Genomic DNA, 22406 nt, shown 5'->3' with positions numbered 1-22406 from the left:
TTTTAAATCAAAAAAGCTTACAGCACCTGGTACTCCCAGGCGGTCTCCCATCCAAGTACTAACCAGGCCCGACCCTGCTTAGCTTCCGAGATCAGACGAGATCGGGCGTGACCAAGGTGGTATGGCCGTAAGCGAAAACTGCTGCCAAAATTGGGCCATTTAAAAGGTTAGACCATTAATGAAGAAAACTAAGAAGAACTTTTGAAAAAACTCAAACTCTTTCATGCTCTCTGAAGAATCTCAGAGACTTTTAAAGGCTTTCTGAAGAAGCTCAGTGAGTCTTTTTTTTAAACTAAGAAGAACTTTTGAAAAAACTGAAACTCTTTCATGCTCTCTGAAGAATCTCAGAGACTTTTAAAGGCTTTCTGAAGAAGCTCAGTGAGTCTTTTTTTTAAACTAAGAAGAACTTTTGAAAAAACTCAAACTCTTTCATGCTCTCTGAAGAATCTCAGAGACTTTTAAAGGCTTTCTGAAGAAGCTCAGGGACTCTTTTTTTAAACTAAGAAGAACTTTTGAAAAAACTCAAACTCTTGCATGCTCTCTGAAGAATCTCAGAGACTTTTAAAGGCTTTCTGAAGAAGCTCAGTGAGTCTTTTTTTTAAAGTAAGAAGAACTTTTGAAAAAACTCAAACTCTTTCATGCTCTCTGAAGAATCTCAGAGACTTTTAAAGGCTTTCTGAAGAAGCTCAGGGACTCTTTTTTTTTTTTAAATCAAAAAAGCTTACAGCACCTGGTATTCCCAGGCGGTCTCCCATCCAAGTACTAACCAGGCCCGACCCTGCTTAGCTTCCGAGATCAGACGAGATCGGGCGTGACCAAGGTGGTATGGCCGTAAGCGAAAACTGCTGCCAAAATTGGGCTATTTAAAAGGTTAGACCATTAATGAAGAAAACTAAGAAGAACTTTTGAAAAAACTCAAACTCTTTCAACCTCTCTGAAGAATCTCAGAGACTTTTAAAGGCTTTCTGAAGAAGCTCAGTGAGTCTTTTTTTTAAACTAAGAAGAACTTTTGAAAAAACTGAAACTCTTTCATGCTCTCTGAAGAATCTCAGAGACTTTTAAAGGCTTTCTGCAGAAGCTCAGTGAGTCTTTTTTTTTAAACTAAGAGGAACTTTTGAAAAAACTCAAACTCTTTCATGCTCTCTGAAGAATCTCAGAGACTTTTAAAGGCTTTCTGAAGAAGCTCAGGGACTCTTTTTTTTTTTAAATCAAAAAAGCTTACAGCACCTGGTATTCCCAGGCGGTCTCCCATCCAAGTACTAACCAGGCCCGACCCTGCTTAGCTTCCGAGATCAGACGAGATTTTTTTTTTTTTTTTTTTTTTTTTTAATAATATTTCAATTAATAACAATATTTTTCATTTAAAAACAAAACAAGAACAAGAACAAATACAAAAACAAGGACAAAAACCATTACATATACAAGCAAAAAACATCTTTACACATTTTCAGGCAATATAACTTTAAAACCATAACTTGTTTTAACAATATACGCATTATTTCTTAATATACATTCTTCAAATATTTCCATTTTCTCGTTCATTTTAAAATAATCATATAAAACTTTCAATTCGTCACTCAAGATCTGCTTATAAAACACACTTATTGGAAGTTCTATTTTCTTTTGTTTCATTAGATTCCTTCTTCTCCATATAGCAAATCTTGCAACTGTTAGCATAAAATTAAGAGCAAACTTATTTTTTGCTTTACCATTAAAACCAAATAAAAAAGTTGTTTCCCATTCTTCTAAAATTATTCTTTTATCAAATAAAAAATCACCTATTATCTTTTTTAACATTTTCATAAAACCATTTAACTTTTTACAATTTACAAACAAATGCATAACACCTTCTTTTTTTTCCATACATACTTTACATTTTTCATCTTGTAACAACCCTATTTTACACAATATCATGTCTGTCTTTATACAATTGTGTCTTAATAAATAATCAAAATTTTCCAACATAGGACTCTTAAAATTAATTCTCACATTTTTCCATATGTTGGATGCATCAAAATTATCAAATAGTTTTCCCCAATACTCAATTGCTTTTGGTATTTTAAAAACAGACTTACATAAACAACCATAAAACATTTTTAAAGTACAATCATTAAAATAAATATTTTCATCTTTTCTTTTTAAAAATACATTCAAATTTTCATACACTTTTACTTTATCTTCAATATTTTTTATCCATTCTACTGGTATGGCTTCTTTTATTTTCAAATATTGCTCCTTTATCAATTGCTTATTTTCTATATCTTCATTTACTTCTAATGTGTCTATGATTGCTTGTAAAGGTAAAAATCCTGGTATTACCTCATATAAAATGTCTTTAACTTGTTTTAGTCCTGCATAATACCAACTCTTATAAAAAAAGGTGTTTCTGTTGAATATAATATGTTGATTTAAAAAGAGTGGTTGCTTCAATAGTTGTTCTCTCCCTTTAAACTCAATATTTACATTTTCTTTGAAACCTTTCCATGCTTTTAAAACTTCTTTATAAAATTCCGGTATCCCCTCTATCATATTGTCCTTAAAATGCATCCATATAAAATCATCCCCCATTTTTCCACACTTATTTATATAAAAACTCATTATTTTTTTCCAAATTAAATCATCCTTTTTTAAAAACTTTTTTACAGTCTTTATTCTCAAACTTTGCTTTCTTATCATTGGATCTATCAGTCCCAAACCTCCCTTATCTACCTCTCCAATAATTGTGTCATAAGCTATTTTAGCTGGTTTACCATCCCACATAAAATTTAAAATACATGTTTTTATTCTTTTATACACCCATGTTGGCAGACTAACCACATTTAAAATATACCACATCTTAGATAAAAAAAGAGAGTTTAAAACCAATACTTTCCCTTTTATAAATAATTGTCTTTGTTTCCAAAAGTTTAGTCTTTTTTCCATTTTTCCTATAGTCTCCTCCCAAACCAGATCTCTTGTTCTAATTTCATCTCTTCCTAGTGTTATTCCTAAAATTTTTAGTTCATTCTTCTGTTCTTTAAAGTTCCATTGTCTTCCTAAAATATCTACCTTCCCCATTCTCATATATTCAGTCTTATCATTATTGACTTTAGCCCCTGTTCCACCACAATATTTTCCCAATATTAACATTGCCTTCTCAATACTCTTAAAATCTTTTAAAAACAAAGTGGTATCATCTGCATATTGAAATATTTTCTGATGTACTTCCTCATTTTCCAAAACTATTCCTTGTATCTGTTTTTCTTTGTTTATTGCAAGTCCTAATGGCTCAGCAACTAAAGTGTATAGTAGTGCTGATAATGGACATCCCTGCCTTATTGACCTTGATATCTTAATCAAATCTGTTAAAAACCCATTTACTTTTATACAACTTAAAATATCATTATAAAAACATTTCATCCATGCAATAAAAATTCCCCCAAAACCAAATTGTTCCAATATATCAAATAAATATTTGTGCTCTACTCTATCAAATGCCTTTTCCAGATCTATACTAATCAAATATCCTTCTTTACCTTTTTCTTTCATATACCACATTAAATCTCTAATACTTGTTACTATATCCGATATATCACGGTTTAAAACACCATATGCTTGATTTGTTTTTATAATGTTTGGAATCACTTTTTTCAGTCTGTTTGCTAAAATCTTGGCCAGTATCTTGTAATCAGTATTTAACATGCTCAATGGTCTATAATTTTTAAGCTCTTCTCTTTCCCCTTTATTTTTATATATTATCTTAATTATTCCTTTCTTCATACTTTCACTTAACTTTTTCTGTTTAAAAATATCAATAAATAAATCATGCAAAATTGGCGTTAAAACATTCTTAAAAACCTTATAAAATTCAGCTGGTAAACCATCTAGGCCTGAACTTTTCCCATTACTCATCTGATCTATAGCTTCATCTATTTCTTCTTCTTCTATTTCCTTATCACACATTTTCTTATCTTCTTCATTTACTTTTGTTTCAATTTGATTCAATAAAAACTCTTCATCTTCCTCATTTATTTTATCTTTTTTAAATAAAATAGCATAAAAATCCTTCACTTCATTTAAAATACCTTCTTTTTCTTTCACAACCTTTCCGTTTTTTGAAATACTTTTTATCATTTCTGCTTGTTTTCTTGTTTTTTCCAAATCATAAAAAAATGTGTACTCCTTTCTCCTTCTACTGTATTTTTCGCTCTACTTCTTATTTTAGCTCCCATGCACTTTGCCTCTTCTATTTTTTTCAATTTCTCTTCTAATATCACTATTCTATTCCCATCCATCCTTCCTTCTGACACTTTTTTCATTTCTTCTTCCCATTCCTTGTTTAATAATCTTTCTTTACTTTTCTTTATTCTTTGCATTTTCTTTGAATATTCAATAGATAGTTTTTTAATATCTATTTTTAAATTATCCCACCACACACTTTTTGCTTCTTCATATAGGACATCATTAATGTTATTTATTATATAATTTTCTACTTCCATTTTATAAATGTCATTTTTTAAAAGTTCCGTATTAAAAACCCACACCCCTGGCCCTCTCTCTACACCACTATAATCAATGATTACATTTAAAAAATCATGATCACTTCCACTAAACATTTTGTAAAATACTTTTGTAACGAAACTTCCCAAATGTCTGTTACATAATACCAAATCAATTCTACTTTGTTTTAAAACTTTGTTTACCATTTGTCTTCTTGAATATTCTCTTTTTACTCTGTTTCTTTCCCTCCATAAATCTATAAATCTGTGTTTTCCCATAACTTTCTTTAATTCTTTTCTCCCAACATCTGCTCTATACACCATGTAATCCTCCACATCTATTCGTTCTAAAACAGTATTAAAATCACCAATTAAAATCGAACATTTATATTTCTCTATTAGAACATCCATTTCTTTAAAAAAAGTAGCACGTTCTAGGTCTTCATTTGGTGCATGAATATTACATATTGTTATTTCTTCTTCTTTTCCTTCGACCTTGACCATCAATGTCCTTCCTATCTTATCCGTAAATATAACTGTTGCTTTTTGTATTGTACCCCTTCTTATTAAAATTGCTACTCCTTTTTTCCTATTAGGATCATTATTGTAAAAAAATTCCCCGTCCCATATTTTCTTCAAATCATTTGTTTTTTCATCATTCCATCCTGTCTCTTGCATACATATTATGTCATTTTTCTTTGTCAAATGATTAATATTCTCAAATTTAGTCATAGTTGACAATCCCCTTGCATTGATTGAAACTATGCTCAATTGACTCATATACAAAATAAAAGTAACATAGAAACAAACAAAAAAACTCATCACTTTGGTTCAGTCTCTTTCAAAACCGCATCTCCTGGTCCAGTCCTTTCAGCTTTTTTCCTATTTTTTTCTTTAGATTCTCTTCTTATTCTTTGTTTCTCCATCACCTTCTCAATGTTAATTTGTCCTGTTGTTTTTAGTTTACTCCCCCCACTCAAAATGTTTTTCTTCCCACTTTCATTTCCACCAATAGTTTTATTCTTAGTGTCTCTTACCTCATCTATGTTTGTACTGTCCTTTGGTCCATCATTGTCATCTTCTTTGTTTTTCATCCCATCCTGTTCAACTTTATCTGCAATTATTTGTAGTTCTGTCATCGTTTCTGTCTCTTCTTCTCCATCCCGTTCGTCTTTACTTCCTCCTTCTTCTTCTCTGCTCTGTATATCCATTATTAATCCACGTGTTTGTTGTAGTACACTTCCTTCATCATCCTCTTCCACATTCACCTCGTCGTTGAGTGTCTCCGTCTCCATTTCCTCATGTTCCTCTTCGTATGTTTCACATCTGCACCTGAGAAATGCCTTTCCGCAGCCTTGGCACCGCGGGGCTTTGCAGTCCCGCGCATAATGCCCCTGCTCCAGGCATTCTCTGCATATTAATTGTGGACAGTCCTTTTTTTCATGATCCACACTTGCACATATTCTACACGTCTTCACCTGGTGATCATGAATCACCCTGAAAAACTGCCATCCTTCTTCCGTTTCGAATCTTGTGTTATATGGCAGAGACACCACGTCTTTTGGAAATTTAACTCGTATAAATCTTGTTCCATCCGCCACAATTGTCCCAGGGTAATACCTTCTTCTCAGAGGAAGTATCGGTGTAACCCCCCAGCTTGTCAGTTTTTGTAAAACATCCTCATCATTAATATAGTTTGGCAATTGTAAAAACGATACCATCCTTTCCGTTCCACAAAGTTTTGTTATTTCACAACATTGTCCATTTATTTGTATTCCATCCAATAATTGTTCACAGTCTTCCTCTTTCTCCAATGTAAGTTCATATTCAAATTCAGTTTTTTTCCTTAGTCCATATAATTTTCCCAATCCAGTTTTGTCCTCCACAGCTTTAATTATCATCATAACCGTTAGTTGTTCTGGGTTTTTCACATTCATTGTCAACGTTGTTTCTTTTTTGTACTCTCTCTGGTATCTCATTTTCCCTCTCAACTTATTTATCATTTCATCTTTTTGACTTTTCTCTTGTCTCTTTTCACCATTTACATCATCCTTTTCTTTACCTTGTATCTTCTGTTGTTCAGTCCTTCCTTTATCCATTTCAACTCCATTTCTCTTCTTTCTCGAAACCACAGATGCCCATGTTTCGTTGTCATCTTTATCTTTTCCATTGTCCTTTTCTTTGTTCCTTTCAGTGTAATCATTATCCTCAATCTCTTGGTCTAATATCCGTTCCTGTTCCATAGCCATAGTATCAGTCATTTTGAAAAATAAATAAATAAATAAATAAAACCTCAGACAGTAAAATACCTGTCTGAGGTTTAAACAAAACTAAATTAAGAAGACAGCTAGTAACTTAATGAATTATCAAATGAAATCACAATAAAGAAAAACAAAAAATAGGAGAGCCTTTCTCTCCAAACTGCCACCTCACACTTCCTGGATCAGACGAGATCGGGCGTGACCAAGGTGGTATGGCCGTAAGCTAAAACTGCTGCCAAAATTGGGCCATTTAAAAGGTTAGACCATTAATGAAGAAAACTAAGAAGAACTTTTGAAAAAACTCAAACTCTTTCATGCTCTCTGAAGAATCTCAGAGACTTTTAAAGGCTTTCTGAAGAAGCTCAGTGAGTCTTTTTTTTAAACTAAGAGGAACTTTTGAAAAAACTCAAACTCTTTCATGCTCTCTGAAGAATCTCAGAGACTTTTAAAGGCTTTCTGAAGAAGCTCAGGGACTCTTTTTTTTTTTTTAAATCAAAAAAGCTTACAGCACCTGGTATTCCCAGGCGGTCTCCCATCCAAGTACTAACCAGGCCCGACCCTGCTTAGCTTCCGAGATCAGACGAGATCGGGCGTGACCAAGGTGGTATGGCCGTAAGCTAAAACTGCTGCCAAAATTGGGCCATTTAAAAGGTTAGACCATTAATGAAGAAAACTAAGAAGAACTTTTGAAAAAACTCAAACTCTTTCATGCTCTCTGAAGAATCTCAGAGACTTTTAAAGGCTTTCTGAAGAAGCTCAGTGAGTCTTTTTTTTAAACTAAGAGGAACTTTTGAAAAAACTCAAACTCTTTCATGCTCTCTGAAGAATCTCAGAGACTTTTAAAGGCTTTCTGAAGAAGCTCAGGGACTCTTTTTTTTTTTTTAAATCAAAAAAGCTTACAGCACCTGGTATTCCCAGGCGGTCTCCCATCCAAGTACTAGCCAGGCCCGACCCTGCTTAGCTTCCGAGATCAGACGAGATCGGGCGTGACCAAGGTGGTATGGCCGTAAGCGAAAACTGCTGCCAAAATTGGGCTATTTAAAAGGTTAGACCATTAATGAAGAAAACTAAGAAGAACTTTTGAAAAAACTCAAACTCTTTCAACCTCTCTGAAGAATCTCAGAGACTTTTAAAGGCTTTCTGAAGAAGCTCAGTGAGTCTTTTTTTTAAACTAAGAAGAACTTTTGAAAAAACTCAAACTCTTTCATGCTCTCTGAAGAATCTCAGAGACTTTTAAAGGCTTTCTGAAGAAGCTCAGGGACTCTTTTTTTAAACTAAGAAGAACTTTTGAAAAAACTCAAACTCTTTCATGCTCTCTGAAGAATCTCAGAGACTTTTAAAGGCTTTCTGAAGAAGCTCAGTGAGTCTTTTTTTTAAAGTAAGAAGAACTTTTGAAAAAACTCAAACTCTTTCATGCTCTCTGAAGAATCTCAGAGACTTTTAAAGGCTTTCTGAAGAAGCTCAGGGACTCTTTTTTTTTTTTAAATCAAAAAAGCTTACAGCACCTGGTAATCCCAGGCGGTCTCCCATCCAAGTACTAACCAGGCCCGACCCTGCTTAGCTTCCGAGATCAGACGAGATCGGGCGTGACCAAGGTGGTATGGCCGTAAGCGAAAACTGCTGCCAAAATTGGGCTATTTAAAAGGTTAGACCATTAATGAAGAAAACTAAGAAGAACTTTTGAAAAAACTCAAACTCTTTCAACCTCTCTGAAGAATCTCAGAGACTTTTAAAGGCTTTCTGAAGAAGCTCAGTGAGTCTTTTTTTTAAACTAAGAAGAACTTTTGAAAAAACTCAAACTCTTTCATGCTCTCTGAAGAATCTCAGAGACTTTTAAAGGCTTTCTGAAGAAGCTCAGGGACTCTTTTTTTAAACTAAGAAGAACTTTTGAAAAAACTCAAACTCTTTCATGCTCTCTGAAGAATCTCAGAGACTTTTAAAGGCTTTCTGAAGAAGCTCAGTGAGTCTTTTTTTTAAAGTAAGAAGAACTTTTGAAAAAACTCAAACTCTTTCATGCTCTCTGAAGAATCTCAGAGACTTTTAAAGGCTTTCTGAAGAAGCTCAGTGAGTCTTTTTTTTAAACTAAGAAGAACTTTTGAAAAAACTCAAACTCTTTCATGCTCTCTGAAGAATCTCAGAGACTTTTAAAGGCTTTCTGAAGAAGCTCAGGGACTCTTTTTTTTTTTTTAAATCAAAAAAGCTTACAGCACCTGGTATTCCCAGGCGGTCTCCCATTCAAGTACTAACCAGGCCCGACCCTGCTTAGCTTCCGAGATCAGACGAGATCGGGCGTGACCAAGGTGGTATGGCCGTAAGCGAAAACTGCTGCCAAAATTGGGCTATTTAAAAGGTTAGACCATTAATGAAGAAAACTAAGAAGAACTTTTGAAAAAACTCAAACTCTTTCAACCTCTCTGAAGAATCTCAGAGACTTTTAAAGGCTTTCTGCAGAAGCTCAGTGAGTCTTTTTTTTTAAACTAAGAGGAACTTTTGAAAAAACTCAAACTCTTTCATGCTCTCTGAAGAATCTCAGAGACTTTTAAAGGCTTTCTGAAGAAGCTCAGGGACTCTTTTTTTTTTTAAATCAAAAAAGCTTACAGCACCTGGTATTCCCAGGCGGTCTCCCATCCAAGTACTAACCAGGCCCGACCCTGCTTAGCTTCCGAGATCAGACGAGATCGGGCGTGACCAAGGTGGTATGGCCGTAAGCTAAAACTGCTGCCAAAATTGGGCCATTTAAAAGGTTAGACCATTAATGAAGAAAACTAAGAAGAACTTTTGAAAAAACTCAAACTCTTTCATGCTCTCTGAAGAATCTCAGAGACTTTTAAAGGCTTTCTGAAGAAGCTCAGTGAGTCTTTTTTTTAAACTAAGAGGAACTTTTGAAAAAACTCAAACTCTTTCATGCTCTCTGAAGAATCTCAGAGACTTTTAAAGGCTTTCTGAAGAAGCTCAGGGACTCTTTTTTTTTTTTTAAATCAAAAAAGCTTACAGCACCTGGTATTCCCAGGCGGTCTCCCATCCAAGTACTAACCAGGCCCGACCCTGCTTAGCTTCCGAGATCAGACGAGATCGGGCGTGACCAAGGTGGTATGGCCGTAAGCGAAAACTGCTGCCAAAATTGGGCTATTTAAAAGGTTAGACCATTAATGAAGAAAACTAAGAAGAACTTTTGAAAAAACTCAAACTCTTTCAACCTCTCTGAAGAATCTCAGAGACTTTTAAAGGCTTTCTGAAGAAGCTCAGTGAGTCTTTTTTTTAAACTAAGAAGAACTTTTGAAAAAACTCAAACTCTTTCATGCTCTCTGAAGAATCTCAGAGACTTTTAAAGGCTTTCTGAAGAAGCTCAGGGACTCTTTTTTTAAACTAAGAAGAACTTTTGAAAAAACTCAAACTCTTTCATGCTCTCTGAAGAATCTCAGAGACTTTTAAAGGCTTTCTGAAGAAGCTCAGTGAGTCTTTTTTTTAAAGTAAGAAGAACTTTTGAAAAAACTCAAACTCTTTCATGCTCTCTGAAGAATCTCAGAGACTTTTAAAGGCTTTCTGAAGAAGCTCAGTGAGTCTTTTTTTTAAACTAAGAAGAACTTTTGAAAAAACTCAAACTCTTTCATGCTCTCTGAAGAATCTCAGAGACTTTTAAAGGCTTTCTGAAGAAGCTCAGGGACTCTTTTTTTTTTTTTTTAAATCAAAAAAGCTTACAGCACCTGGTATTCCCAGGCGGTCTCCCATTCAAGTACTAACCAGGCCCGACCCTGCTTAGCTTCCGAGATCAGACGAGATCGGGCGTGACCAAGGTGGTATGGCCGTAAGCGAAAACTGCTGCCAAAATTGGGCTATTTAAAAGGTTAGACCATTAATGAAGAAAACTAAGAAGAACTTTTGAAAAAACTCAAACTCTTTCAACCTCTCTGAAAAATCTCAGAGACTTTTAAAGGCTTTCTGAAGAAGCTCAGTGAGTCTTTTTTTTAAACTAAGAAGAACTTTTGAAAAAACTCAAACTCTTTCATGCTCTCTGAAGAATCTCAGAGACTTTTAAAGGCTTTCTGAAGAAGCTCAGGGACTCTTTTTTTAAACTAAGAAGAACTTTTGAAAAAACTCAAACTCTTTCATGCTCTCTGAAGAATCTCAGAGACTTTTAAAGGCTTTCTGAAGAAGCTCAGTGAGTCTTTTTTTTAAAGTAAGAAGAACTTTTGAAAAAACTCAAACTCTTTCATGCTCTCTGAAGAATCTCAGAGACTTTTAAAGGCTTTCTGAAGAAGCTCAGGGACTCTTTTTTTTTTTTAAATCAAAAAAGCTTACAGCACCTGGTATTCCCAGGCGGTCTCCCATCCAAGTACTAACCAGGCCCGACCCTGCTTAGCTTCCGAGATCAGACGAGATCGGGCGTGACCAAGGTGGTATGGCCGTAAGCGAAAACTGCTGCCAAAATTGGGCTATTTAAAAGGTTAGACCATTAATGAAGAAAACTAAGAAGAACTTTTGAAAAAACTCAATCTCTTTCAACCTCTCTGAAGAATCTCAGAGACTTTTAAAGGCTTTCTGAAGAAGCTCAGTGAGTCTTTTTTTTAAACTAAGAAGAACTTTTGAAAAAACTCAAACTCTTTCATGCTCTCTGAAGAATCTCAGAGACTTTTAAAGGCTTTCTGAAGAAGCTCAGGGACTCTTTTTTTAAACTAAGAAGAACTTTTGAAAAAACTCAAACTCTTGCATGCTCTCTGAAGAATCTCAGAGACTTTTAAAGGCTTTCTGAAGAAGCTCAGTGAGTCTTTTTTTTAAAGTAAGAAGAACTTTTGAAAAAACTCAAACTCTTTCATGCTCTCTGAAGAATCTCAGAGACTTTTAAAGGCTTTCTGAAGAAGCTCAGTGAGTCTTTTTTTTAAACTAAGAGGAACTTTTGAAAAAACTCAAACTCTTTCATGCTCTCTGAAGAATCTCAGAGACTTTTAAAGGCTTTCTGAAGAAGCTCAGGGACTCTTTTTTTTTTTTTAAATCAAAAAAGCTTACAGCACCTGGTATTCCCAGGCGGTCTCCCATCCAAGTACTAACCAGGCCCGACCCTGCTTAGCTTCCGAGATCAGACGAGATCGGGCGTGACCAAGGTGGTATGGCCGTAAGCGAAAACTGCTGCCAAAATTGGGCTATTTAAAAGGTTAGACCATTAATGAAGAAAACTAAGAAGAACTTTTGAAAAAACTCAAACTCTTTCAACCTCTCTGAAGAATCTCAGAGACTTTTAAAGGCTTTCTGAAGAAGCTCAGTGAGTCTTTTTTTTAAACTAAGAAGAACTTTTGAAAAAACTCAAACTCTTTCATGCTCTCTGAAGAATCTCAGAGACTTTTAAAGGCTTTCTGAAGAAGCTCAGGGACTCTTTTTTTAAACTAAGAAGAACTTTTGAAAAAACTCAAACTCTTTCATGCTCTCTGAAGAATCTCAGAGACTTTTAAAGGCTTTCTGAAGAAGCTCAGTGAGTCTTTTTTTTAAAGTAAGAAGAACTTTTGAAAAAACTCAAACTCTTTCATGCTCTCTGAAGAATCTCAGAGACTTTTAAAGGCTTTCTGAAGAAGCTCAGGGACTCTTTTTTTTTTTTAAATCAAAAAAGCTTACAGCACCTGGTATTCCCAGGCGGTCTCCCATCCAAGTACTAACCAGGCCCGACCCTGCTTAGCTTCCGAGATCAGACGAGATCGGGCGTGACCAAGGTGGTATGGCCGTAAGCGAAAACTGCTGCCAAAATTGGGCTATTTAAAAGGTTAGACCATTAATGAAGAAAACTAAGAAGAACTTTTGAAAAAATTCAAACTCTTTCAACCTCTCTGAAGAATCTCAGAGACTTTTAAAGGCTTTCTGAAGAAGCTCAGTGAGTCTTTTTTTTTAAACTAAGAAGAACTTTTGAAAAAACTCAAACTCTTTCATGCTCTCTGAAGAATCTCAGAGACTTTTAAAGGCTTTCTGAAGAAGCTCAGGGACTCTTTTTTTAAACTAAGAAGAACTTTTGAAAAAACTCAAACTCTTGCATGCTCTCTGAAGAATCTCAGAGACTTTTAAAGGCTTTCTGAAGAAGCTCAGTGAGTCTTTTTTTTAAAGTAAGAAGAACTTTTGAAAAAACTCAAACTCTTTCATGCTCTCTGAAGAATCTCAGAGACTTTTAAAGGCTTTCTGAAGAAGCTCAGGGACTCTTTTTTTTTTTTAAATCAAAAAAGCTTACAGCACCTGGTATTCCCAGGCGGTCTCCCATCCAAGTACTAACCAGGCCCGACCCTGCTTAGCTTCCGAGATCAGACGAGATCGGGCGTGACCAAGGTGGTATGGCCGTAAGCGAAAACTGCTGCCAAAATTGGGCTATTTAAAAGGTTAGACCATTAATGAAGAAAACTAAGAAGAACTTTTGAAAAAACTCAAACTCTTTCAACCTCTCTGAAGAATCTCAGAGACTTTTAAAGGCTTTCTGAAGAAGCTCAGTGAGTCTTTTTTTTAAACTAAGAAGAACTTTTGAAAAAACTCAAACTCTTTCATGCTCTCTGAAGAATCTCAGAGACTTTTAAAGGCTTTCTGAAGAAGCTCAGTGAGTCTTTTTTTTAAACTAAGAAGAACTTTTGAAAAAACTCAAACTCTTTCATGCTCTCTGAAGAATCTCAGAGACTTTTAAAGGCTTTCTGAAGAAGCTCAGGGACTCTTTTTTTTTTTTTAAATCAAAAAAGCTTACAGCACCTGGTATTCCCAGGCGGTCTCCCATCCAAGTACTAACCAGGCCCGACCCTGCTTAGCTTCCGAGATCAGACGAGATCGGGCGTGACCAAGGTGGTATGGCCGTAAGCGAAAACTGCTGCCAAAATTGGGCTATTTAAAAGGTTAGACCATTAATGAAGAAAACTAAGAAGAACTTTTGAAAAAACTCAAACTCTTTCAACCTCTCTGAAGAATCTCAGAGACTTTTAAAGGCTTTCTGAAGAAGCTCAGTGAGTCTTTTTTTTAAACTAAGAAGAACTTTTGAAAAAACTCAAACTCTTTCATGCTCTCTGAAGAATCTCAGAGACTTTTAAAGGCTTTCTGAAGAAGCTCAGTGAGTCTTTTTTTTAAAGTAAGAAGAACTTTTGAAAAAACTCAAACTCTTTCATGCTCTCTGAAGAATCTCAGAGACTTTTAAAGGCTTTCTGAAGAAGCTCAGGGACTCTTTTTTTTTTTTAAATCAAAAAAGCTTACAGCACCTGGTATTCCCAGGCGGTCTCCCATCCAAGTACTAACCAGGCCCGACCCTGCTTAGCTTCCGAGATCAGACGAGATCGGGCGTGACCAAGGTGGTATGGCCGTAAGCGAAAACTGCTGCCAAAATTGGGCTATTTAAAAGGTTAGACCATTAATGAAGAAAACTAAGAAGAACTTTTGAAAAAACTCAAACTCTTTCAACCTCTCTGAAGAATCTCAGAGACTTTTAAAGGCTTTCTGAAGAAGCTCAGTGAGTCTTTTTTTTAAACTAAGAAGAACTTTTGAAAAAACTCAAACTCTTTCATGCTCTCTGAAGAATCTCAGAGACTTTTAAAGGCTTTCTGCAGAAGCTCAGTGAGTCTTTTTTTTTAAACTAAGAGGAACTTTTGAAAAAACTCAAACTCTTTCATGCTCTCTGAAGAATCTCAGAGACTTTTAAAGGCTTTCTGAAGAAGCTCAGGGACTCTTTTTTTTTTTTAAATCAAAAAAGCTTACAGCACCTGGTATTCCCAGGCGGTCTCCCATCCAAGTACTAACCAGGCCCGACCCTGCTTAGCTTCCGAGATCAGACGAGATCGGGCGTGACCAAGGTGGTATGTCCGTAAGCTAAAACTGCTGCCAAAATTGGGCCATTTAAAAGGTTAGACCATTAATGAAGAAAACTAAGAAGAACTTTTGAAAAAACTCAAACTCTTTCATGCTCTCTGAAGAATCTCAGAGACTTTTAAAGGCTTTCTGAAGAAGCTCAGTGAGTCTTTTTTTTAAACTAAGAGGAACTTTTGAAAAAACTCAAACTCTTTCATGCTCTCTGAAGAATCTCAGAGACTTTTAAAGGCTTTCTGAAGAAGCTCAGGGACTCTTTTTTTTTTTTTAAATCAAAAAAGCTTACAGCACCTGGTATTCCCAGGCGGTCTCCCATCCAAGTACTAACCAGGCCCGACCCTGCTTAGCTTCCGAGATCAGACGAGATCGGGCGTGACCAAGGTGGTATGGCCGTAAGCGAAAACTGCTGCCAAAATTGGGCTATTTAAAAGGTTAGACCATTAATGAAGAAAACTAAGAAGAACTTTTGAAAAAACTCAAACTCTTTCAACCTCTCTGAAGAATCTCAGAGACTTTTAAAGGCTTTCTGAAGAAGCTCAGTGAGTCTTTTTTTTAAACTAAGAAGAACTTTTGAAAAAACTCAAACTCTTTCATGCTCTCTGAAGAATCTCAGAGACTTTTAAAGGCTTTCTGAAGAAGCTCAGGGACTCTTTTTTTAAACTAAGAAGAACTTTTGAAAAAACTCAAACTCTTTCATGCTCTCTGAAGAATCTCAGAGACTTTTAAAGGCTTTCTGAAGAAGCTCAGTGAGTCTTTTTTTTAAAGTAAGAAGAACTTTTGAAAAAACTCAAACTCTTTCATGCTCTCTGAAGAATCTCAGAGACTTTTAAAGGCTTTCTGAAGAAGCTCAGTGAGTCTTTTTTTTAAACTAAGAAGAACTTTTGAAAAAACTCAAACTCTTTCATGCTCTCTGAAGAATCTCAGAGACTTTTAAAGGCTTTCTGAAGAAGCTCAGGGACTCTTTTTTTTTTTTTAAATCAAAAAAGCTTACAGCACCTGGTATTCCCAGGCGGTCTCCCATTCAAGTACTAACCAGGCCCGACCCTGCTTAGCTTCCGAGATCAGACGAGATCGGGCGTGACCAAGGTGGTATGGCCGTAAGCGAAAACTGCTGCCAAAATTGGGCTATTTAAAAGGTTAGACCATTAATGAAGAAAACTAAGAAGAACTTTTGAAAAAACTCAAACTCTTTCAACCTCTCTGAAAAATCTCAGAGACTTTTAAAGGCTTTCTGAAGAAGCTCAGTGAGTCTTTTTTTTAAAGTAAGAAGAACTTTTGAAAAAACTCAAACTCTTTCATGCTCTCTGAAGAATCTCAGAGACTTTTAAAGGCTTTCTGAAGAAGCTCAGGGACTCTTTTTTTTTTTTAAATCAAAAAAGCTTACAGCACCTGGTATTCCCAGGCGGTCTCCCATCCAAGTACTAACCAGGGCCGACCCTGCTTAGCTTCCGAGATCAGACGAGATCGGGCGTGACCAAGGTGGTATGGCCGTAAGCGAAAACTGCTGCCAAAATTGGGCTATTTAAAAGGTTAGACCATTAATGAAGAAAACTAAGAAGAACTTTTGAAAAAACTCAAACTCTTTCAACCTCTCTGAAGAATCTCAGAGACTTTTAAAGGCTTTCTGAAGAAGCTCAGTGAGTCTTTTTTTTAAAGTAAGAAGAACTTTTGAAAAAACTCAAACTCTTTCATGCTCTCTGAAGAATCTCAGAGACTTTTAAAGGCTTTCTGAAGAAGCTCAGTGAGTCTTTTTTTTAAACTAAGAAGAACTTTTGAAAAAACTCAAACTCTTTCATGCTCTCTGAAGAATCTCAGAGACTTTTAAAGGCTTTCTGAAGAAGCTCAGGGACTCTTTTTTTTTTTTTAAATCAAAAAAGCTTACAGCACCTGGTATTCCCAGGCGGTCTCCCATTCAAGTACTAACCAGGCCCGACCCTGCTTAGCTTCCGAGATCAGACGAGATCGGGCGTGACCAAGGTGGTATGGCCGTAAGCGAAAACTGCTGCCAAAATTGGGCTATTTAAAAGGTTAGACCATTAATGAAGAAAACTAAGAAGAACTTTTGAAAAAACTCAAACTCTTTCAACCTCTCTGAAAAATCTCAGAGACTTTTAAAGGCTTTCTGAAGAAGCTCAGTGAGTCTTTTTTTTAAAGTAAGAAGAACTTTTGAAAAAACTCAAACTCTTTCATGCTCTCTGAAGAATCTCAGAGACTTTTAAAGGCTTTCTGAAGAAGCTCAGGGACTCTTTTTTTTTTTTAAATCAAAAAAGCTTACAGCACCTGGTATTCCCAGGCGGTCTCCCATCCAAGTACTAACCAGGCCCGACCCTGCTTAGCTTCCGAGATCAGACGAGATCGGGCGTGACCAAGGTGGTATGGCCGTAAGCGAAAACTGCTGCCAAAATTGGGCTATTTAAAAGGTTAGACCATTAATGAAGAAAACTAAGAAGAACTTTTGAAAAAACTCAAACTCTTTCAACCTCTCTGAAGAATCTCAGAGACTTTTAAAGGCTTTCTGAAGAAGCTCAGTGAGTCTTTTTTTTAAACTAAGAAGAACTTTTGAAAAAACTGAAACTCTTTCATGCTCTCTGAAGAATCTCAGAGACTTTTAAAGGCTTTCTGCAGAAGCTCAGTGAGTCTTTTTTTTTAAACTAAGAGGAACTTTTGAAAAAACTCAAACTCTTTCATGCTCTCTGAAGAATCTCAGAGACTTTTAAAGGCTTTCTGAAGAAGCTCAGGGACTCTTTTTTTTTTAAAATCAAAAAAGCTTACAGCACCTGGTATTCCCAGGCGGTCTCCCATCCAAGTACTAACCAGGCCCGACCCTGCTTAGCTTCCGAGATCAGACGAGATCGGGCGTGACCAAGGTGGTATGGCCGTAAGCTAAAACTGCTGCCAAAAATGGGCCATTTAAAAGGTTAGACCATTAATGAAGAAAACTAAGAAGAACTTTTGAAAAAACTCAAACTCTTTCATGCTCTCTGAAGAATCTCAGAGACTTTTAAAGGCTTTCTGAAGAAGCTCAGTGAGTCTTTTTTTTAAACTAAGAGGAACTTTTGAAAAAACTCAAACTCTTTCATGCTCTCTGAAGAATCTCAGAGACTTTTAAAGGCTTTCTGAAGAAGCTCAGGGACTCTTTTTTTAAACTAAGAAGAACTTTTGAAAAAACTCAAACTCTTTCATGCTCTCTGAAGAATCTCAGAGACTTTTAAAGGCTTTCTGAAGAAGCTCAGTGAGTCTTTTTTTTAAAGTAAGAAGAACTTTTGAAAAAACTCAAACTCTTTCATGCTCTCTGAAGAATCTCAGAGACTTTTAAAGGCTTTCTGAAGAAGCTCAGTGAGTCTTTTTTTTAAACTAAGAAGAACTTTTGAAAAAACTCAAACTCTTTCATGCTCTCTGAAGAATCTCAGAGACTTTTAAAGGCTTTCTGAAGAAGCTCAGGGACTCTTTTTTTTTTTTTTAAATCAAAAAAGCTTACAGCACCTGGTATTCCCAGGCGGTCTCCCATTCAAGTACTAACCAGGCCCGACCCTGCTTAGCTTCCGAGATCAGACGAGATCGGGCGTGACCAAGGTGGTATGGCCGTAAGCGAAAACTGCTGCCAAAATTGGGCTATTTAAAAGGTTAGACCATTAATGAAGAAAACTAAGAAGAACTTTTGAAAAAACTCAAACTCTTTCAACCTCTCTGAAAAATCTCAGAGACTTTTAAAGGCTTTCTGAAGAAGCTCAGTGAGTCTTTTTTTTAAACTAAGAAGAACTTTTGAAAAAACTCAAACTCTTTCATGCTCTCTGAAGAATCTCAGAGACTTTTAAAGGCTTTCTGAAGAAGCTCAGGGACTCTTTTTTTAAACTAAGAAGAACTTTTGAAAAAACTCAAACTCTTTCATGCTCTCTGAAGAATCTCAGAGACTTTTAAAGGCTTTCTGAAGAAGCTCAGTGAGTCTTTTTTTTAAAGTAAGAAGAACTTTTGAAAAAACTCAAACTCTTTCATGCTCTCTGAAGAATCTCAGAGACTTTTAAAGGCTTTCTGAAGAAGCTCAGGGACTCTTTTTTTTTTTTAAATCAAAAAAGCTTACAGCACCTGGTATTCCCAGGCGGTCTCCCATCCAAGTACTAACCAGGCCCGACCCTGCTTAGCTTCCGAGATCAGACGAGATCGGGCGTGACCAAGGTGGTATGGCCGTAAGCGAAAACTGCTGCCAAAATTGGGCTATTTAAAAGGTTAGACCATTAATGAAGAAAACTAAGAAGAACTTTTGAAAAAACTCAATCTCTTTCAACCTCTCTGAAGAATCTCAGAGACTTTTAAAGGCTTTCTGAAGAAGCTCAGTGAGTCTTTTTTTTAAACTAAGAAGAACTTTTGAAAAAACTCAAACTCTTTCATGCTCTCTGAAGAATCTCAGAGACTTTTAAAGGCTTTCTGAAGAAGCTCAGGGACTCTTTTTTTAAACTAAGAAGAACTTTTGAAAAAACTCAAACTCTTGCATGCTCTCTGAAGAATCTCAGAGACTTTTAAAGGCTTTCTGAAGAAGCTCAGTGAGTCTTTTTTTAAAGTAAGAAGAACTTTTGAAAAAACTCAAACTCTTTCATGCTCTCTGAAGAATCTCAGAGACTTTTAAAGGCTTTCTGAAGAAGCTCAGGGACTCTTTTTTTTTTTAAATCAAAAAAGCTTACAGCACCTGGTATTCCCAGGCGGTCTCCCATCCAAGTACTAACCAGGCCCGACCCTGCTTAGCTTCCGAGATCAGACGAGATCGGGCGTGACCAAGGTGGTATGGCCGTAAGCGAAAACTGCTGCCAAAATTGGGCTATTTAAAAGGTTAGACCATTAATGAAGAAAACTAAGAAGAACTTTTGAAAAAACTCAAACTCTTTCAACCTCTCTGAAGAATCTCAGAGACTTTTAAAGGCTTTCTGAAGAAGCTCAGTGAGTCTTTTTTTTAAACTAAGAAGAACTTTTGAAAAAACTGAAACTCTTTCATGCTCTCTGAAGAATCTCAGAGACTTTTAAAGGCTTTCTGCAGAAGCTCAGTGAGTCTTTTTTTTTAAACTAAGAGGAACTTTTGAAAAAACTCAAACTCTTTCATGCTCTCTGAAGAATCTCAGAGACTTTTAAAGGCTTTCTGAAGAAGCTCAGGGACTCTTTTTTTTTTAAATCAAAAAAGCTTACAGCACCTGGTATTCCCAGGCGGTCTCCCATCCAAGTACTAACCAGGCCCGACCCTGCTTAGCTTCCGAGATCAGACGAGATCGGGCGTGACCAAGGTGGTATGGCCGTAAGCTAAAACTGCTGCCAAAATTGGGCCATTTAAAAGGTTAGACCATTAATGAAGAAAACTAAGAAGAACTTTTGAAAAAACTCAAACTCTTTCATGCTCTCTGAAGAATCTCAGAGACTTTTAAAGGCTTTCTGAAGAAGCTCAGTGAGTCTTTTTTTTAAACTAAGAGGAACTTTTGAAAAAACTCAAACTCTTTCATGCTCTCTGAAGAATCTCAGAGACTTTTAAAGGCTTTCTGAAGAAGCTCAGGGACTCTTTTTTTTTTTTAATCAAAAAAGCTTACAGCACCTGGTATTCCCAGGCGGTCTCCCATCCAAGTACTAACCAGGCCCGACCCTGCTTAGCTTCCGAGATCAGACGAGATCGGGCGTGACCAAGGTGGTATGGCCGTAAGCGAAAACTGCTGCCAAAATTGGGCTATTTAAAAGGTTAGACCATTAATGAAGAAAACTAAGAAGAACTTTTGAAAAAATTCAAACTCTTTCAACCTCTCTGAAGAATCTCAGAGACTTTTAAAGGCTTTCTGAAGAAGCTCAGTGAGTCTTTTTTTTAAACTAAGAAGAACTTTTGAAAAAACTCAAACTCTTTCATGCTCTCTGAAGAATCTCAGAGACTTTTAAAGGCTTTCTGAAGAAGCTCAGGGACTCTTTTTTTAAACTAAGAAGAACTTTTGAAAAAACTCAAACTCTTGCATGCTCTCTGAAGAATCTCAGAGACTTTTAAAGGCTTTCTGAAGAAGCTCAGTGAGTCTTTTTTTTAAAGTAAGAAGAACTTTTGAAAAAACTCAAACTCTTTCATGCTCTCTGAAGAATCTCAGAGACTTTTAAAGGCTTTCTGAAGAAGCTCAGGGACTCTTTTTTTTTTTTAAATCAAAAAAGCTTACAGCACCTGGTATTCCCAGGCGGTCTCCCATCCAAGTACTAACCAGGCCCGACCCTGCTTAGCTTCCGAGATCAGACGAGATCGGGCGTGACCAAGGTGGTATGGCCGTAAGCGAAAACTGCTGCCAAAATTGGGCTATTTAAAAGGTTAGACCATTAATGAAGAAAACTAAGAAGAACTTTTGAAAAAACTCAAACTCTTTCAACCTCTCTGAAGAATCTCAGAGACTTTTAAAGGCTTTCTGAAGAAGCTCAGTGAGTCTTTTTTTTAAACTAAGAAGAACTTTTGAAAAAACTGAAACTCTTTCATGCTCTCTGAAGAATCTCAGAGACTTTTAAAGGCTTTCTGCAGAAGCTCAGTGAGTCTTTTTTTTTAAACTAAGAGGAACTTTTGAAAAAACTCAAACTCTTTCATGCTCTCTGAAGAATCTCAGAGACTTTTAAAGGCTTTCTGAAGAAGCTCAGGGACTCTTTTTTTTTTAAAATCAAAAAAGCTTACAGCACCTGGTATTCCCAGGCGGTCTCCCATCCAAGTACTAACCAGGCCCGACCCTGCTTAGCTTCCGAGATCAGACGAGATCTGGCGTGACCAAGGTGGTATGGCCGTAAGCTAAAACTGCTGCCAAAATTGGGCCATTTAAAAGGTTAGACCATTAATGAAGAAAACTAAGAAGAACTTTTGAAAAAACTCAAACTCTTTCATGCTCTCTGAAGAATCTCAGAGACTTTTAAAGGCTTTCTGAAGAAGCTCAGTGAGTCTTTTTTTTAAACTAAGAAGAACTTTTGAAAAAACTCAAACTCTTTCATGCTCTCTGAAGAATCTCAGAGACTTTTAAAGGCTTTCTGAAGAAGCTCAGTGAGTCTTTTTTTTAAAGTAAGAAGAACTTTTGAAAAAACTCAAACTCTTTCATGCTCTCCGAAGAATCTCAGAGACTTTTAAAGGCTTTCTGAAGAAGCTCAGGGACTCTTTTTTTTTTTAAATCAAAAAAGCTTACAGCACCTGGTATTCCCAGGCGGTCTCCCATCCAAGTACTAACCAGGCCCGACCCTGCTTAGCTTCCGAGATCAGACGAGATCTGGCGTGACCAAGGTGGTATGGCCGTAAGCTAAAACTGCTGCCAAAATTGGGCCATTTAAAAGGTTAGACCATTAATGAAGAAAACTAAGAAGAACTTTTGAAAAAACTCAAACTCTTTCATGCTCTCTGAAGAATCTCAGAGACTTTTAAAGGCTTTCTGAAGAAGCTCAGTGAGTCTTTTTTTTAAACTAAGAGGAACTTTTGAAAAAACTCAAACTCTTTCATGCTCTCTGAAGAATCTCAGAGACTTTTAAAGGCTTTCTGAAGAAGCTCAGGGACTCTTTTTTTTTTTTTAAATCAAAAAAGCTTACAGCACCTGGTATTCCCAGGCGGTCTCCCATCCAAGTACTAACCAGGCCCGACCCTGCTTAGCTTCCGAGATCAGACGAGATCGGGCGTGACCAAGGTGGTATGGCCGTAAGCTAAAACTGCTGCCAAAATTGGGCCATTTAAAAGGTTAGACCATTAATGAAGAAAACTAAGAAGAACTTTTGAAAAAACTCAAACTCTTTCATGCTCTCTGAAGAATCTCAGAGACTTTTAAAGGCTTTCTGAAGAAGCTCAGTGAGTCTTTTTTTTAAACTAAGAGGAACTTTTGAAAAAACTCAAACTCTTTCATGC

General features: G+C 36.3%; 31 non-coding genes across 31 annotated transcripts; all 31 read right to left on the bottom strand.

Moving 5' to 3' along the window:
- Positions 1–14: 14 nt before the first annotated feature.
- Positions 15–133, bottom strand: LOC143716641 (5S ribosomal RNA). Its single transcript, XR_013196105.1, has one exon. It is a non-coding gene; the product is annotated as a 5S ribosomal RNA (ribosomal RNA).
- A 585-nt stretch (positions 134–718) lies between these two features.
- Positions 719–837, bottom strand: LOC143716599 (5S ribosomal RNA). The gene has a single exon (XR_013196064.1). It is a non-coding gene; the product is annotated as a 5S ribosomal RNA (ribosomal RNA).
- A 6401-nt stretch (positions 838–7238) lies between these two features.
- Positions 7239–7357, bottom strand: LOC143716598 (5S ribosomal RNA). Its single transcript, XR_013196063.1, has one exon. It is a non-coding gene; the product is annotated as a 5S ribosomal RNA (ribosomal RNA).
- A 275-nt stretch (positions 7358–7632) lies between these two features.
- Positions 7633–7751, bottom strand: LOC143716638 (5S ribosomal RNA). The gene has a single exon (XR_013196101.1). It is a non-coding gene; the product is annotated as a 5S ribosomal RNA (ribosomal RNA).
- Positions 7752–8232: 481 nt separating this feature from the next.
- Positions 8233–8351, bottom strand: LOC143716728 (5S ribosomal RNA). The gene has a single exon (XR_013196190.1). It is a non-coding gene; the product is annotated as a 5S ribosomal RNA (ribosomal RNA).
- A 586-nt stretch (positions 8352–8937) lies between these two features.
- On the bottom strand, positions 8938–9056 carry LOC143716650 (5S ribosomal RNA). The gene has a single exon (XR_013196115.1). It is a non-coding gene; the product is annotated as a 5S ribosomal RNA (ribosomal RNA).
- A 274-nt stretch (positions 9057–9330) lies between these two features.
- On the bottom strand, positions 9331–9449 carry LOC143716597 (5S ribosomal RNA). Its single transcript, XR_013196062.1, has one exon. It is a non-coding gene; the product is annotated as a 5S ribosomal RNA (ribosomal RNA).
- Positions 9450–9724: 275 nt separating this feature from the next.
- LOC143716596 (5S ribosomal RNA) lies at positions 9725–9843 on the bottom strand. The gene has a single exon (XR_013196061.1). It is a non-coding gene; the product is annotated as a 5S ribosomal RNA (ribosomal RNA).
- Positions 9844–10431: 588 nt separating this feature from the next.
- Positions 10432–10550, bottom strand: LOC143716649 (5S ribosomal RNA). The gene has a single exon (XR_013196114.1). It is a non-coding gene; the product is annotated as a 5S ribosomal RNA (ribosomal RNA).
- A 481-nt stretch (positions 10551–11031) lies between these two features.
- LOC143716595 (5S ribosomal RNA) lies at positions 11032–11150 on the bottom strand. Its single transcript, XR_013196060.1, has one exon. It is a non-coding gene; the product is annotated as a 5S ribosomal RNA (ribosomal RNA).
- A 586-nt stretch (positions 11151–11736) lies between these two features.
- Positions 11737–11855, bottom strand: LOC143716594 (5S ribosomal RNA). Its single transcript, XR_013196059.1, has one exon. It is a non-coding gene; the product is annotated as a 5S ribosomal RNA (ribosomal RNA).
- Positions 11856–12336: 481 nt separating this feature from the next.
- LOC143716593 (5S ribosomal RNA) lies at positions 12337–12455 on the bottom strand. The gene has a single exon (XR_013196058.1). It is a non-coding gene; the product is annotated as a 5S ribosomal RNA (ribosomal RNA).
- Positions 12456–12937: 482 nt separating this feature from the next.
- LOC143716592 (5S ribosomal RNA) lies at positions 12938–13056 on the bottom strand. Its single transcript, XR_013196057.1, has one exon. It is a non-coding gene; the product is annotated as a 5S ribosomal RNA (ribosomal RNA).
- A 379-nt stretch (positions 13057–13435) lies between these two features.
- LOC143716590 (5S ribosomal RNA) lies at positions 13436–13554 on the bottom strand. The gene has a single exon (XR_013196055.1). It is a non-coding gene; the product is annotated as a 5S ribosomal RNA (ribosomal RNA).
- A 378-nt stretch (positions 13555–13932) lies between these two features.
- On the bottom strand, positions 13933–14051 carry LOC143716589 (5S ribosomal RNA). Its single transcript, XR_013196054.1, has one exon. It is a non-coding gene; the product is annotated as a 5S ribosomal RNA (ribosomal RNA).
- Positions 14052–14430: 379 nt separating this feature from the next.
- On the bottom strand, positions 14431–14549 carry LOC143716710 (5S ribosomal RNA). The gene has a single exon (XR_013196172.1). It is a non-coding gene; the product is annotated as a 5S ribosomal RNA (ribosomal RNA).
- A 275-nt stretch (positions 14550–14824) lies between these two features.
- Positions 14825–14943, bottom strand: LOC143716588 (5S ribosomal RNA). Its single transcript, XR_013196053.1, has one exon. It is a non-coding gene; the product is annotated as a 5S ribosomal RNA (ribosomal RNA).
- Positions 14944–15529: 586 nt separating this feature from the next.
- LOC143716647 (5S ribosomal RNA) lies at positions 15530–15648 on the bottom strand. Its single transcript, XR_013196112.1, has one exon. It is a non-coding gene; the product is annotated as a 5S ribosomal RNA (ribosomal RNA).
- Positions 15649–15922: 274 nt separating this feature from the next.
- LOC143716716 (5S ribosomal RNA) lies at positions 15923–16041 on the bottom strand. Its single transcript, XR_013196178.1, has one exon. It is a non-coding gene; the product is annotated as a 5S ribosomal RNA (ribosomal RNA).
- Positions 16042–16420: 379 nt separating this feature from the next.
- Positions 16421–16539, bottom strand: LOC143716646 (5S ribosomal RNA). Its single transcript, XR_013196111.1, has one exon. It is a non-coding gene; the product is annotated as a 5S ribosomal RNA (ribosomal RNA).
- A 274-nt stretch (positions 16540–16813) lies between these two features.
- On the bottom strand, positions 16814–16932 carry LOC143716587 (5S ribosomal RNA). The gene has a single exon (XR_013196052.1). It is a non-coding gene; the product is annotated as a 5S ribosomal RNA (ribosomal RNA).
- A 378-nt stretch (positions 16933–17310) lies between these two features.
- Positions 17311–17429, bottom strand: LOC143716586 (5S ribosomal RNA). The gene has a single exon (XR_013196051.1). It is a non-coding gene; the product is annotated as a 5S ribosomal RNA (ribosomal RNA).
- A 587-nt stretch (positions 17430–18016) lies between these two features.
- Positions 18017–18135, bottom strand: LOC143716645 (5S ribosomal RNA). Its single transcript, XR_013196109.1, has one exon. It is a non-coding gene; the product is annotated as a 5S ribosomal RNA (ribosomal RNA).
- A 481-nt stretch (positions 18136–18616) lies between these two features.
- LOC143716585 (5S ribosomal RNA) lies at positions 18617–18735 on the bottom strand. The gene has a single exon (XR_013196050.1). It is a non-coding gene; the product is annotated as a 5S ribosomal RNA (ribosomal RNA).
- Positions 18736–19214: 479 nt separating this feature from the next.
- On the bottom strand, positions 19215–19333 carry LOC143716584 (5S ribosomal RNA). Its single transcript, XR_013196049.1, has one exon. It is a non-coding gene; the product is annotated as a 5S ribosomal RNA (ribosomal RNA).
- Positions 19334–19710: 377 nt separating this feature from the next.
- On the bottom strand, positions 19711–19829 carry LOC143716583 (5S ribosomal RNA). The gene has a single exon (XR_013196048.1). It is a non-coding gene; the product is annotated as a 5S ribosomal RNA (ribosomal RNA).
- Positions 19830–20102: 273 nt separating this feature from the next.
- LOC143716582 (5S ribosomal RNA) lies at positions 20103–20221 on the bottom strand. The gene has a single exon (XR_013196047.1). It is a non-coding gene; the product is annotated as a 5S ribosomal RNA (ribosomal RNA).
- A 481-nt stretch (positions 20222–20702) lies between these two features.
- Positions 20703–20821, bottom strand: LOC143716581 (5S ribosomal RNA). Its single transcript, XR_013196046.1, has one exon. It is a non-coding gene; the product is annotated as a 5S ribosomal RNA (ribosomal RNA).
- A 378-nt stretch (positions 20822–21199) lies between these two features.
- On the bottom strand, positions 21200–21318 carry LOC143716706 (5S ribosomal RNA). The gene has a single exon (XR_013196168.1). It is a non-coding gene; the product is annotated as a 5S ribosomal RNA (ribosomal RNA).
- Positions 21319–21695: 377 nt separating this feature from the next.
- On the bottom strand, positions 21696–21814 carry LOC143716705 (5S ribosomal RNA). Its single transcript, XR_013196167.1, has one exon. It is a non-coding gene; the product is annotated as a 5S ribosomal RNA (ribosomal RNA).
- Positions 21815–22089: 275 nt separating this feature from the next.
- Positions 22090–22208, bottom strand: LOC143716579 (5S ribosomal RNA). The gene has a single exon (XR_013196044.1). It is a non-coding gene; the product is annotated as a 5S ribosomal RNA (ribosomal RNA).
- Positions 22209–22406: the final 198 nt, after the last annotated feature.

Source organism: Siphateles boraxobius, unplaced genomic scaffold (genome assembly GCF_051911475.1).
Source record: "Siphateles boraxobius isolate OS27281-9 unplaced genomic scaffold, OSU_SipBor_1 6, whole genome shotgun sequence".
Classification (NCBI taxonomy): domain Eukaryota; kingdom Metazoa; phylum Chordata; class Actinopteri; order Cypriniformes; family Leuciscidae; genus Siphateles; species Siphateles boraxobius.
Note: the sequence above shows the minus strand (reverse complement) of the source record. Positions and strands in the feature narration are given on the sequence as shown.